We start from the raw sequence: 12,846 nt of genomic DNA, 5'->3' as shown, positions 1-12,846 counted from the left end.
TGTATATATTTCAATATTTTAACGTTTCTGCCTTGTTTCAAACTATAGTAATAAAATCATGATACTCGTGTCTTCAATCCGATATTGACGTGGTTGTAAAGTGTTTTATAGAAATAAATTCAAATACGTACATTCTCGTGGTACGAGGTATAAAGCAATTCATTGAAAAATTCAGTCACGTATTGATGCTTCAACAAATACAAATTTGTATGTAGGTAGGTTTATGTGCACAACTCGCTGTAGAATACGGATTGTTTCTTCAATGATATGCACTAGTATACTTGTAATTTTTTACGTGACCGATACGGCTTGTGCTGCATGAGAATCCACGAGGCAATAAAAAGGTAACATCTGTTATCGTTGTTTCTATTGCGTATTTGTGCATATAACAGGCATTTATTATTGGCAGGTAGTACAGCTGTAGCGATACATCTGCAAGATTGTTACATTTCCATCGTGTTTCCTTCAATTTTCTCACTCCTATATAATCAACAAAGTCACACGATAAAAATATTATTTTCCTCGATTATTTTTTCCATTTAGTTTTTGATAATATTGGAAGATATTTCATTTCTCTTATTTATACATTTAAGATTGATGTGTGATCACTGGTAACTATATTACTATCTTGTCGTATTTTTACCGTTTTATTACTTCTTTTATTTTTTCTCTTATATATAATCAACAAAATCACACGATAAAAATATTATTTTCCTCGATTATTTTCTCCATTTAGTTTTTGATAATATTGGAAGATATTTCATTTCTCGTATTTATACATTTAAGATTGATGTGTGATCACTGGTAACTATATTACTATCTTGTCGTATTTTTACCGTATTTCCTTTTATTTTTTCTCTTATATATAATCAACAAAGTCACGCGATAAAACTATCTTTTTCTTTGACAGATTCGTTTATTTTTCAATGATATTTGAAAATATACAGATATATAAAGTGTGTACACTGTTCAAGATTGATTAGTTCCCAATGTTTTTCTCGTAAGCGATAAGTGAAGTTGAGAGGAAAAATGAAAGAGGAAAAGGATGAATGGTTCAAGGTGAACTACATATTCGCGATAATATCTTTGTGTCTTACGCAGTTGCATTATTATTTTTTTTTTTTTTTTTTTAATAGAAACCTTCTCTTATGGAAACCTTAAAAAAGATATTAGAGCAACAGAGTTGAAAACTGATTGGTTTAATTTTGATATTTTAACTTTGTAGAATTTTCTCTTTCTCTTTTTTTGTATCTTTAATTTTGCAAAATTTATTGTATGTAAGACAAAGGAAACATAAACACAAAAGTACTTCGTCTTTCCTTTTTTTCATATGGTATGCGACAAAATTGGAGTGAAAATATCTTCCAAACTAATCGATCGCAGTCGATGTTTCCCTAATATATACAGTGTCGTGAGCAATTATAAACTCAAGCCCATTTTTAGATTTTTCACGATAGCGAGACTGAATCTTTGGCCGTGAAAAAGTGCAAACTCAGTGTTAATTTTCTTATAAGTTCCCACTTTGTCTCTTATTTCTTCTATCAATCTTGAAGCAACAACGCGGAAAATGTGTTTCAGTCTACAAATATCCACAGCACTGTAGCTTTTTTAATTAAAATGACGAGAGGATTCGACGTATGCAAAACGCACACAGATCTTTACGCTTGTGAACAAAATACCGTGAATACGTTATTCGTGTTGAACCACTCGCTCATTCCTCTTATCTTTTACGAGAAAAATGATCTAACAACGTGAACAATGAACACCCTGTATATAAATTAAAATTCTGTACCAGTGAAACGAACGCTGACGAAAACATTATCGGTGAATAAACAATGTGGGTGAAACTGGTGTCAATCAAACTGGTGTTGATGTAAATTTTGTCGGCGAAATGATTGTCGGTAATCACGCACCAAGCCGTCCATCTACATGTGCTAAAAAGGAAGATGTCGGTTTTTTAGATAGAATACTTTACATATGATATTTACTTACTTTACATCGTAAAACTGTCTGCTTTCTGAACTTGAATTTCTAGGAATGTTTACTAAAAAATGTATCCTATCAGTGAAAGTAAATCGTGTAATTTTATACGTTTTTATCGTATCAGCTTTGATTCTATCGTAATGGTAAAACAATCGGTACTTCGTAGTCTAACTTTACTATAAATTATATCTACCATAAAATAGTAACGCAGATGTTTGAGAAATTACGTACATCGATAATAAGATCAAACAAATTACGTGAGATATCTGCTGTAGATGTGATAGAATCATGTTGAGGTTATTATATGTATAAAGAGAGAAAACGCGTAGATAAAGTGTAAGGTACAAAATATATATATTTAATTTAATAGAGAAGTGTAATAATAAGTAGGAATTACAATTTGAGCTGGTCCAGATCCGCACGCTAGCAGTGTTACCTTATAACTGAAAAACCCCGAAGCCAATGCCGCCCGTCTATTGTTTATGGTCTGCCTTCATGCTAGTCTTTTGTCTATATGCTGTCGATGGCTTCAACGCTTGAGAAAACTAAAAAGAACAGATGTAGAGTTTTCGTAGAAGTGGTGACCACTTCAACAAATTATTTAACAATAGCAAAATTCTCAATTTGTTCATGCTTCTTGTTACGATAAATTCAAATCTTGCCAGCCATTAGATATTTACAATTTCTTGTCACAGGGGTAGCAAAGGAAATTCTTCTAAATTCTACCTGCATAGAATCCTTACGATTCGTGTACTTTTAACAAGCACAGCAGAATCCACATCAATTTACAAGGCAACCTGACGCATAAATACGTACATAGCATATTCATATTCGTCTGTGAACTATAGCCATATCTACTCTTTGAAACGATCTGTACAATATTTCATTCCATGCTGTTATTAAATAGGTTTTAAGTAGGTAATAGGTTCGATATTTAATTGATTGACACAGATTCAGTTTTTATATTCTGTATTTCACCACCAGCCATATAAACACACCGGATACACTCAGATAATTAACACGTGGCGGACGCCAAAACAAAAGAGCGTCGTTAAAAGTCGTACCAACTTTGCATGTAGGAACTAGTGATCATACCAACCTAATATTTTACTCAATACATGCATCATGTTCTGCACCCACGGTTTTATATTCCGCGTATTGTTCGCTACGAAATAAGACTTCGATTAGAGCGAGGTGGTCCGTAATAACAGAGGAAAAATATGAAAGCCATCGAAGCGAAGCGAGACGCACGCTCGCTCCTATATATTCGCCTGATGTTCCTTTTTCCAGCATTATCGATGCACCGGTACAGCCATGATATAAATCACTATACCATAAACGGATACTAGAAAACGGTATATAAAAAGGGTATGCGATAAATGAAAAATCACTGACCTAGGATCGGAAATTTTAACGAATCTGATACGCGCACGTTCGAAAAAAGAAAAAAGTAGCAGCGAATCGAAAGAAAGTACGAAGAAACGAGATCGATGTCTGGTATACCGACGATTATGTATTTTGAAGATGGACCAAAGCGAAGACTATTGTTATCGAAGTAAGGTAGAAGGAAATTAGGATGCATCGAATGTTCATGATTGTAGTATTAATTTGCATACGTTAACCTTACAGTCATCTGCATTGACTTTTGGTTGCAGCTGAAACGTCGAATATTTGGATCTCGAATATTGTCGGTTCGAATAAGAACAATTTCTCCGAATTTGACGCTGAATTTATTTTTCTAACAGCCCAGTAACAGTATTGATTTATTTATCTTGTTATTGCTATTGGTATTATTTCATATAGAATTATTACTGTTTGTTATTTACTTATAACAGTATTTTTCTCGGCAATGTAATAGCGCTCCAGTAAATTATTAATGAAAGGTAGGAAATGTTAAGAGAAGAAATAAAATCGTTAAAACCATACTATACAAAATTATTAAATTTTCAATTTAAAAGATATAATTTCAAACTTTTACATTGTTCATGTTATTATTGCTTAATGAAATAAATGGTTATTAAGGCTTTTGAGGTCACTACATAATTTATTTTAGTTACAATCGATATATTTTGCAATGAAAATTCAGTCTGCTCAACTTTCGCTGTTCCGTAAAAAATATGCAGCCCACGGCGCACGCTTACCGTCGAACAAAGGATTAAACAGAATACAATCGACAGCGTATTGACAAAGCAAAACGTTCTGTGAAATTGCTGCGTGACAACTTCTTCCGAGTGCTTCTGCCACAAAAGACATCACGACGAATCTTGGGTGGAAAACGTTGCAGCAGCCAGTTTGTTCGCTAGACATTTCCTCCTTTGGATTATTAGATTATTTCTGATCGATGCAATACGCGTTATCTAATATCCACTTCCAATTAGTAGATGAAACACAAATATGACTTGACGACGATTGGCACTTGTAGACGCGACATTTTTCCACCATGGACTCCATTAAAATGGTAACTTGAAATTATAGAAAACGACGACGTATATTTTAAACTGGCTGTATTTCCTTTTAATAAATTTTCAATTTCACTGAAGAATTTAGATTATTCATTTTTTTATCTAGTAGATAATTCTTAGACACGCGATGTACGTTTTGCTTATATCCTTTGCGTTTTTACTATGAAAAATTCATCTTTTATGTATGATGATTCCTTATAGGTTTCTGTGGATCTGGCAGGTTTGCAATGAACGATTTATTTGTAATCTTGTGGATGAGGAACGCATTTGAAGTTTGTTGTAATATTAAAACAAAAATCGGTGAAATCGCTTATATAATTTCATATTACAATATGAAAGAAAACAGAAGATACAGCAAACAGTTAAATTTTCTCTTAAAATTGTGTTTCTCGTTCTGAACACATATAAACTCAATGTTAATTTCGTTACCTTCTCATTCGATATTTAGTGAATTTTCCTTTATCTTTAATTACTTCTACTAATCTGCCAAGCACGCCATCCGCTAACTTATATAAAGTCCCGTTTCGAATATCCGCCCACGCGGGATTTACCTTTTTTCCAAGTTGTGCGATATTTTCCACAGGTAGCTTTCTCTAATTATAAACTTTCGTATTCTATCCGGAAATTTTGAAAGCTTCAAAGTCGCTTCAGTCTCGCTGAAAAATTGTCTTTTGTCTTTTATTTCGCCTATGAAAGACAATAATTCGCCATGTAACATTGCTTCGTATCCCATAGCGTTCAATCTACCCTCTACAAACACAATTTCACTGAACAATACTCAGACATGAACAATGGTTTCTTGGAAATATCAAAGAAATAATGCGGAAAATACGTTTGAGTCTGCAATTATTCACAGCAATGTACGCGTAATACATGTTCAGCGTACGAATCGATAAACTTCGCCAGCGTCCAGAATCTTATTTCGAGCATTCATTCCCAAGATATAACGATTTCCGTGTATATAACAAACACAAAAGCTGTATCGATGGTACAGTGAAAGCAGCGGTACAAGTGCTCGTACTTCATTATTTATTCAGAATTGTATTCCACGCTGATATAGTACACGGATACTGTTCAAAATCTACGAATATACCTCTTGTGCTTTATCGTGCACGCAAGCAAAGCTGCATCCATTCACTGCATCCCTTGGCTATCGACATGATCGTGGCTAATAGTAACTGCGGCTTCGTTAACGTTTATTGCCAACTACTCGCGTGTGTTAAACTTTCTATTTGAATGTACCCTCGATCCCATACAGCTTCGTAAAAAGAATGAAAAGGGGGTAGGTGAACGAGAGGAGCATGTTACCAACAACAGTACCAGTTTCTCTTCGACATTGTGAACGCGTAGAAATGTTGGGTATTGTTATCCTGTTTTCCAGCTGCTATTTTTCTACAGCAGTATGACCAATCTCCTTGCAAAAGGAATCTCGTAATTCGAGCACGCGTATGTTAACGTGTTTTTCGAATAAAATTTTGCAGATATTTTATGGAATGATCAATTGTCTATGGAGCACATTTGGGAAACATCAAGACATATCATTGAAATATAGACAGTATCAATATGACATGACTGTGTGTGTTTCAGTGCTAATGTTTTACTACTATTAATGCTAAATGTATATATTGTAGAGAAGAATAATTTATCTCAACCGGGATATACACACCCGTCCTTCAATTTACGCGAATGAAAGTGAAAAAGCGAATAAAGTTTGTCAATATAAAAGAAAAAATACGTACACGTACAATTACTTTCTAGTAATGTCATTAAACCTAATGCGATTGAGTGTACCAGTTGAGGGATTAGTGTACAAATACAGATTTATATTAGAAATATATTACATATCGTATATTAAATATTATAACATAAATTCTTAACGTTAATTTTATTCCTACAAATTCGATTTTTCAAAATACTTTATCCTGATTTCAAATATTTATCACGTATTGTCGCTTATTATTTATGACGATATCGCGGATGCTTTTGTATTTGCAAAAGGAAAAGGTAGACGGAATGTACGTAGTGACCTAATGATTTCCTATATGTATAACGTGATAACTATATTTTAGTGGCGTCTTACCTATATTGATAAAGTTGATCAGTCGCTGCTTCTTTTTTGAAAATATTTTCCTAGAACTGAGGATTCGGAGGCCTCGGAACTGAGAACTGATTTTACATATTTCTTAGCATCTCACAATTTTGCTAGCGATTTATCAATCTTACAATATCAAATTTCAAGAGCTAAATTACTCATCAATTGCACATGCACCAGCTTCCCTAGAAAAATATAAGCGATGATTTCGTGTACAAAATATTACTATCAATAATATAAATCAATAATATAAAAAATATAAATCATAAGAAAACGAATAAGTATATTCTTTTTCTGCGAGAAAGGTTTCGTCAGCGAGAACAAACGTAATCTACCAAGGCAATTATCGCGTTTCCACGATATTCTCGTTCCACTATCTCTCAATTATCTCTGAAGCGCCAAAGAAACCGCAACGAAAGCAAACAACAAAGGACCGACGACTTTACGTTTTACGTTTCAACGATACTTCGATAGACTGCGATGAAATTTCCTTTTCGTCCAGCCGACGATGATTATTTCGATGGGAAGGTGAAGACGACGGCCCAGTCACATCGTCGTCGAGGACGAGGGATGAGAAATTGAAATCGATAGGCGAAATTGAATACTTAATTGGACTGGGGGAACTCGTCAAATGCATCTACGTAACCTAACGCGCTGCATTACACGCCCCTGACGATATTATACGTGAAAATCAACAGCGCCATCCTAAACGACGCAGCAACACGATATAAATGTGATAACAACATTATCGCGATTAATTGCATAGCTGCGTAAACGATATTCTCGTTAACCGCCAAAGCTGCTCGATTTTCGACTGTCAAATTTGTTTCGAATAAAAAAAATTCTCCAATATCCTGGCAGCAAAATCGCATGTATCGCTCGACAGAAATTAATCGCATTTTTACGGATGTTACGCACAGTGGCTACTATACGGAAAACTTAAAAAATCGCCACTTAGGAAACTTTTATACACGGTATGTTGTTTTTAAGTACACACACGCGATTATTTCTCTTAGTATCGAAAATACGAGAAGATGTTACGAACAGAGGTTGTATGGTATCGGAGCAGACATAATCCGGTGTAATTAGCTTTTTTGTAGACAGCCAAGTAGAGGTCATACGAAGGTGACACGCTTTTCTTTTTTTTAATGGAGTCGTATAGTTCATATAGGTATTTCCTACAAAAAAAGAAATTAACTCATTTGCGTGGAAAAGTTATTTTAGTTTAAAAGATGTTTTAACTTGAATTTGTGAAATTTAACGTTTGAATATGTAATACAAAGTGTTCCGAAAATTGTGGACATTTGTGGACAGGAGATGCGTACGTTCTTAACGAATATTCAAATTCGGCTTTTTTTTAGATGGAGATAATCTTCGGAGTCTTCTTTCCGTTTGTACTAAAATTTTGCAAACAGCTTGTATATTTAGTAAAAAATTAGTGTACTGAAGAATTAGCATATTAAATAGGCGTTGAAAACTTTTCCACCAAATGTTGAGACTTGTTCATATAATGGATAATTGGACTCTTTTGTGCAGAACCCTACCTACCTATAATGATCTAAAACCGAGAAAAGTTAGTTCAAACATTTTGATTTCCAACACAATTCAGCTTCGCCTATATCGAGTGTATTTTATTTCTGCTCTTTGTTTCGCAATATTTTTTTCTTCTTCCGTGGCTTATTAAATAGCGTGTAATGTACTTAATATTATTTTAAATCTTGCTTACTTTTTGTGGATTGGTATTATTCAGATTATATACTCTAACAATCCTACTGTCGCTATTGAAATTATCGTAGAAATGTACACAATCTGCTGGAACGAGATGCACCGTTTCTCGTAAATTTTTAACCCTTTGCACTTGAGAGGCAGTGTTCCGTGCTGCAACTCAGTGGTGAGCGAGAGGCGACAGTCCCTGTTAATCCCATATCCCTCTGAAACTACGGTTTTAACAATGTCTCCAACGTTAGTTCGGATTCGACGATCATGGCGAAAGTATTACAGTTTAGAAATCCTAAAAAAATGGTTTTCAGAAATGAAATTAGCTCAAATAAAAATGAACTTGATTTTGAACTGTTGAAAAATGAGATCAATTATATTCAAGAATGCATCTTGGTGAATGCTTCATAAATTATCGTACAAAAAATAAAATACAGAAATTAATATTATAAGATCATATTCTCAAAGATGTAAATACAGATAAACTATTAGAATATGATATTTTTGTAAGTTAATTTGTATATAAAATAATTTTACGTTAGCTATGATACACGCGTCACGTACACGCTAAACCATCCAAAGTAGCTGCTACGCTCGACCAAAGAAGTCCTCAAGTGCAAAAGGTTAAGTTTCTCCTTTGACACGAATTTGCCATTCGTCAATAATATCTGTTGAGAATTGCGGACTTTAGTCGCTGAAATAAATGTATAGGAACACTCACATTACATGTAGAAATGATATTAAAATAGTTTCATATTTATATAATATGTGTTTTACAAGATACTCATGGATAAACATTGTACGCGTTTCAGCACTCTTTTTCTCACGCCATCTTTTTTGCCACCATATGTACGAAACATTGCATTCTTCTGTTTTACGAGACGCTGCGCACGCACATACTTCAACACACTCATACTCATATATGTGTGTCACTATACGCGGTTAATCCAGTGTAGCACATAAAATTACACATATCTCAATAATATCGCTAAATAGAAGCGTCCATAATGTTAGAGCATTTGTCACGAGTAACTTTCTTTAGATTTGTTAGAAAATAGATGTGTGTAAATCTGTATTGTACGAGCGAGGAATGAAAGAGAAGAAGACGAAAGAAAAACGCCATGAGACGAACGCATCGCGTATGTATTGAACGAATGAATGTGCAATATAACAAATTCATTCCTGTTCGAGATGTATAAGAGAATAGAGCGGTGTTCGTTAATACTTCAAGTTATTATGTTACATATAAAATAGTTATTCTGTTCTATATAAATTGTGTATTTAATAAAACGTTATATATTGTTACTTTAACAATATTTACCATTACAAGAGCATTGGACGATTATTATGGGCGATCACGTGGTTTCCAAGCTTCCTGCAAAATAACTACGCAACTAAAAAGGAACTATGGTTCGGTACTTTTAATAATTTTACAATGCAGGGGTCGTTGTATATGTTGGAAATTTTTACACGATAAAGATAACAGGTGTGTTTAACTAATCTTTCGTAATTTTGAAGATTGGTTCTACATAACAGAGTTCAACTGTCTGTTTAAATTCTTTTCCAAGAATGATGAAGCATATGGAAATAATAGTTATTAATAATAGTTATCCAGCTTCGCAAACATATTCGCACGCTCCATTAACGCTAAACAATTGCAAACGATAAATCATCGATCTTTCTTATATCTATGAGATAGCTATCACAAGTATGCAACAAGGTTGTTATCCGATTTCTCGTTCTATGCGATAAATCATTGGGAAAAAATAGTAACCAGGTTGCCAGTATCGATATCCCGCGGTACGCGTCACCGATGATTAATATTCATCGTTCTGTGGATGCTTAGAGCGCGATGCCATACGCTACAAGATAAACGATCAGCGAAAAGCGCGCCGCACAAAGCGCTTGCAAGAATATTGACCTATCTATAATAGAATGCGAACTGCAAGGCGTCGCCGTTGCATATTCAACCGAGCTATCGAACTCGAATGCGTGTGATAGGCCACGTGCTTCCTGCATCGGCCTCTGTCACGTGAATCTCACAGTCGCGTCGCGTTATCCGTCGTCGTGAGATCGATGACGCCTGTCTGGTCGAGCAAGCCCGTGTTCATCCAGATCAATGTATTAGGGTGTCCGAAAAGTTTCTTTCGTTTTATAAGGAAATAATAGACACAATGTTTTTTTGTTTTATATTAGTTTATTGAATTATGCACGAACATAATAATAGAAATAGAACGAAATGGATCATACCTAATTCAATAAAATAATATAAAACAGAAATTGTCGTTGATTTATTATCACCTTATGGAACGAAAGAAACTTTTCGGACAACCTAATATCATAATTTGGAATACGTACGTGTGACAGCACAGTATAATATTTATAATATTATAAATATATATTAAAAAATCGTTTTTAATATAAACCATTCGAGGTATTGAAGTTCCATTACCTTTTAATAATACTTTTATCGATACAATCGCGTGATGTAATCATCAACAAGTCGTCTTTTCGTTACTTCGTCATCGAAATTGTTTCGTTTCTGCCTCTACCTGTTTCAGAAGTTACATATATCAGGGCTTCTTCTAATTTCATTTAGGGTTTTCATAGGTCGATTTTATACGTCGATTTTATACTCTTGGCCTTCGCGATCTTTATACGGACATGCAATTACCGATCGAATCTATTTTCAAACTCCTACATTTTTCATAATCCGGTGGAATATCTTTGTCTCGAAAGCACAATTGTTCGTGAACGACTTTCAATTGTTAATGGTTTTCTTCTGCGGCCATTGTCGTCTCGCTTTTAAAGAAAACTGATTTTCATAGAGCGCCAGAGCAATTCTTGTCGTAGCTATAAGACTAAGGAAGACAGAGGACCGCGTTAAAGCGATGCAGTCATTTAGAAGCGAACGAACAAAGCCTGGGAAATTGCTTGCAAATCTCGGAATAAAATGCGATACAGGCTCTACAAATTTGCAATTATCTAGAAGGTTTAAAGGATTTAGGCAATTAAATTATCGAATCCAATGCTATTAGAATACAGAGTGTCTCTCGCGAAGCAATGCGACGTTAAACACACACACACACACACACACAAAGAAAAGATTAAATTGTATAATAAATACTGTATTTCTGTATTTATAGAAGAATTATAGCTGTATATATAGGGTGGTTGGTAACTGGTGGTACAAGCGGAAAGGAAGTGATTCTACGCGAAAAAAGAAGTCGAAAATATAGAATAAAAATTTTTCGTTTGAGGCTTTGTTTTCGAGAAAATCGACTTTGAATTTTCGCTCGGTACGCGTGCACTTTATCACGTCTCGTTATAATAGATCTCACTGTAGATCGTTGTCTCGATGGATATTATCGCAGTTTAAGTTTGTTTTTGCCGTAACGGAAAATTAGAAATACATAATGAAATAATATGAAGTAATCATAAAGTTTATTATTACAAAAATTGCTGAAAAAGTTGCCCATTCTGCCGAACACATACTTCTGCTCTTCTAATTAAATTTCTATGAACACTTTCTAACGTATTCGATTGTTTTAAAGTATGAAAGGCTACAATAATCTTTTCTTTCAATTGCTCGCAACTTGCGATTTCTTCAGAATAGACAATTGATTTAATATGGCTCTATAAATAAAAGTCAAGCGGAGTTAAGTCAGGAGAGCGTGGTGGCCAAGCTATTGTTCCAGCACGACCAATCCAGCCTTGGTAATGGTTTAAAAAATCTCTCACATGATGACTAAAATGTGGCGGTACAGAGTCTTGTTGAAAAATTAAACTTCCGTTATAACGAGACGTGATAAAGTGCACGCGTACCGAGCGAAAATTCAAAGTCGATTTTCTCGAAAACAAAGCCTCAAACGAAAAATTTTTATTCTATATTTTCGACTTCGTTTTTCGCGTAGAATCACCCCCTTTCCGCTTGTACCACCAGTTACCAACCACCCTGTATATATGATCTAAAGATCTCGAAGATTCTTTAACACATTTTACATTTCCCTTTCAATCTTAACATTATTTAAGATGGATATAATCTATTTAGGTATTTCAGCTATATTTTTGTTTACTTATTTTGCCTATTTCTTACCATTTATTAATTCTTCGAATTATAATACAAATGTAAAAGAAATTAATTTTCACTTGTACATACTGTAGATACTAATTGAGTTTTTATTATTCTTCATTATTTTCTAGTTATTCTCGTTATCTGATAGTATCATGAAGCGTTATGATAGTTTTCCAAAAATAATTACAAGAAAAGTTTAATTTAACACATTATATAATTAACAAATTATAATTATATAATTAATAGAGAATTATAGAAATATTCGTGAGAAGTTGCAGTTATTATTTAGAAATTTAATAAAATCTGTAAAATAATACATATATCTATATTTAACAATTAATATATAAATTCAATGTATTATATTTCCTTCCTTTATTACGCGGTTCCAATCACATTTCGTACAGAATCTACGTGTCAGCGGAAACGCGGTTCAATTCCTCTTTTACGACGGCTGTTCATCTATCTTCAAATTGAAATCTTCGTAGGGTAGAATTCTTATCATCCACGATAAATAAAAT

General features: G+C 34.0%; 1 protein-coding gene and 2 long non-coding RNA genes across 11 annotated transcripts in view; 1 reads left to right on the top strand and 2 right to left on the bottom strand.

Moving 5' to 3' along the window:
- LOC100647047 overlaps positions 1 to 12,846 on the top strand; it is a 201,296-nt gene that overhangs the window by 175,229 nt on the left and 13,221 nt on the right. The window lies entirely within an intron of this gene.
- Positions 375 to 2,431, bottom strand: LOC125385757. Its single transcript, XR_007225357.1, has 2 exons — positions 2,381 to 2,431; positions 375 to 1,925 (listed from the first exon to the last, which is right to left on the bottom strand). It is a non-coding gene; the product is annotated as an uncharacterized LOC125385757 (long non-coding RNA).
- On the bottom strand, positions 4,008 to 9,727 carry LOC110120120. Of its 5 annotated transcripts, none has more exons than XR_007225353.1 (8): positions 9,031 to 9,725; positions 8,818 to 8,947; positions 8,264 to 8,548; positions 7,863 to 8,095; positions 7,583 to 7,715; positions 6,526 to 6,722; positions 4,997 to 5,132; positions 4,008 to 4,445 (listed from the first exon to the last, which is right to left on the bottom strand). It is a non-coding gene; the product is annotated as an uncharacterized LOC110120120 (long non-coding RNA). The 5 variants fall into 5 exon arrangements; XR_007225350.1 differs by having other exon boundaries at positions 8,818 to 8,921; positions 8,975 to 9,724; XR_007225352.1 differs by having other exon boundaries at positions 8,818 to 8,921; positions 9,031 to 9,724.

Source organism: Bombus terrestris, chromosome 10, assembly GCF_910591885.1.
Source record: "Bombus terrestris chromosome 10, iyBomTerr1.2, whole genome shotgun sequence".
NCBI lineage: Eukaryota > Metazoa > Arthropoda > Insecta > Hymenoptera > Apidae > Bombus > Bombus terrestris.
This window is presented reverse-complemented; position numbering and strand designations above follow the sequence as displayed.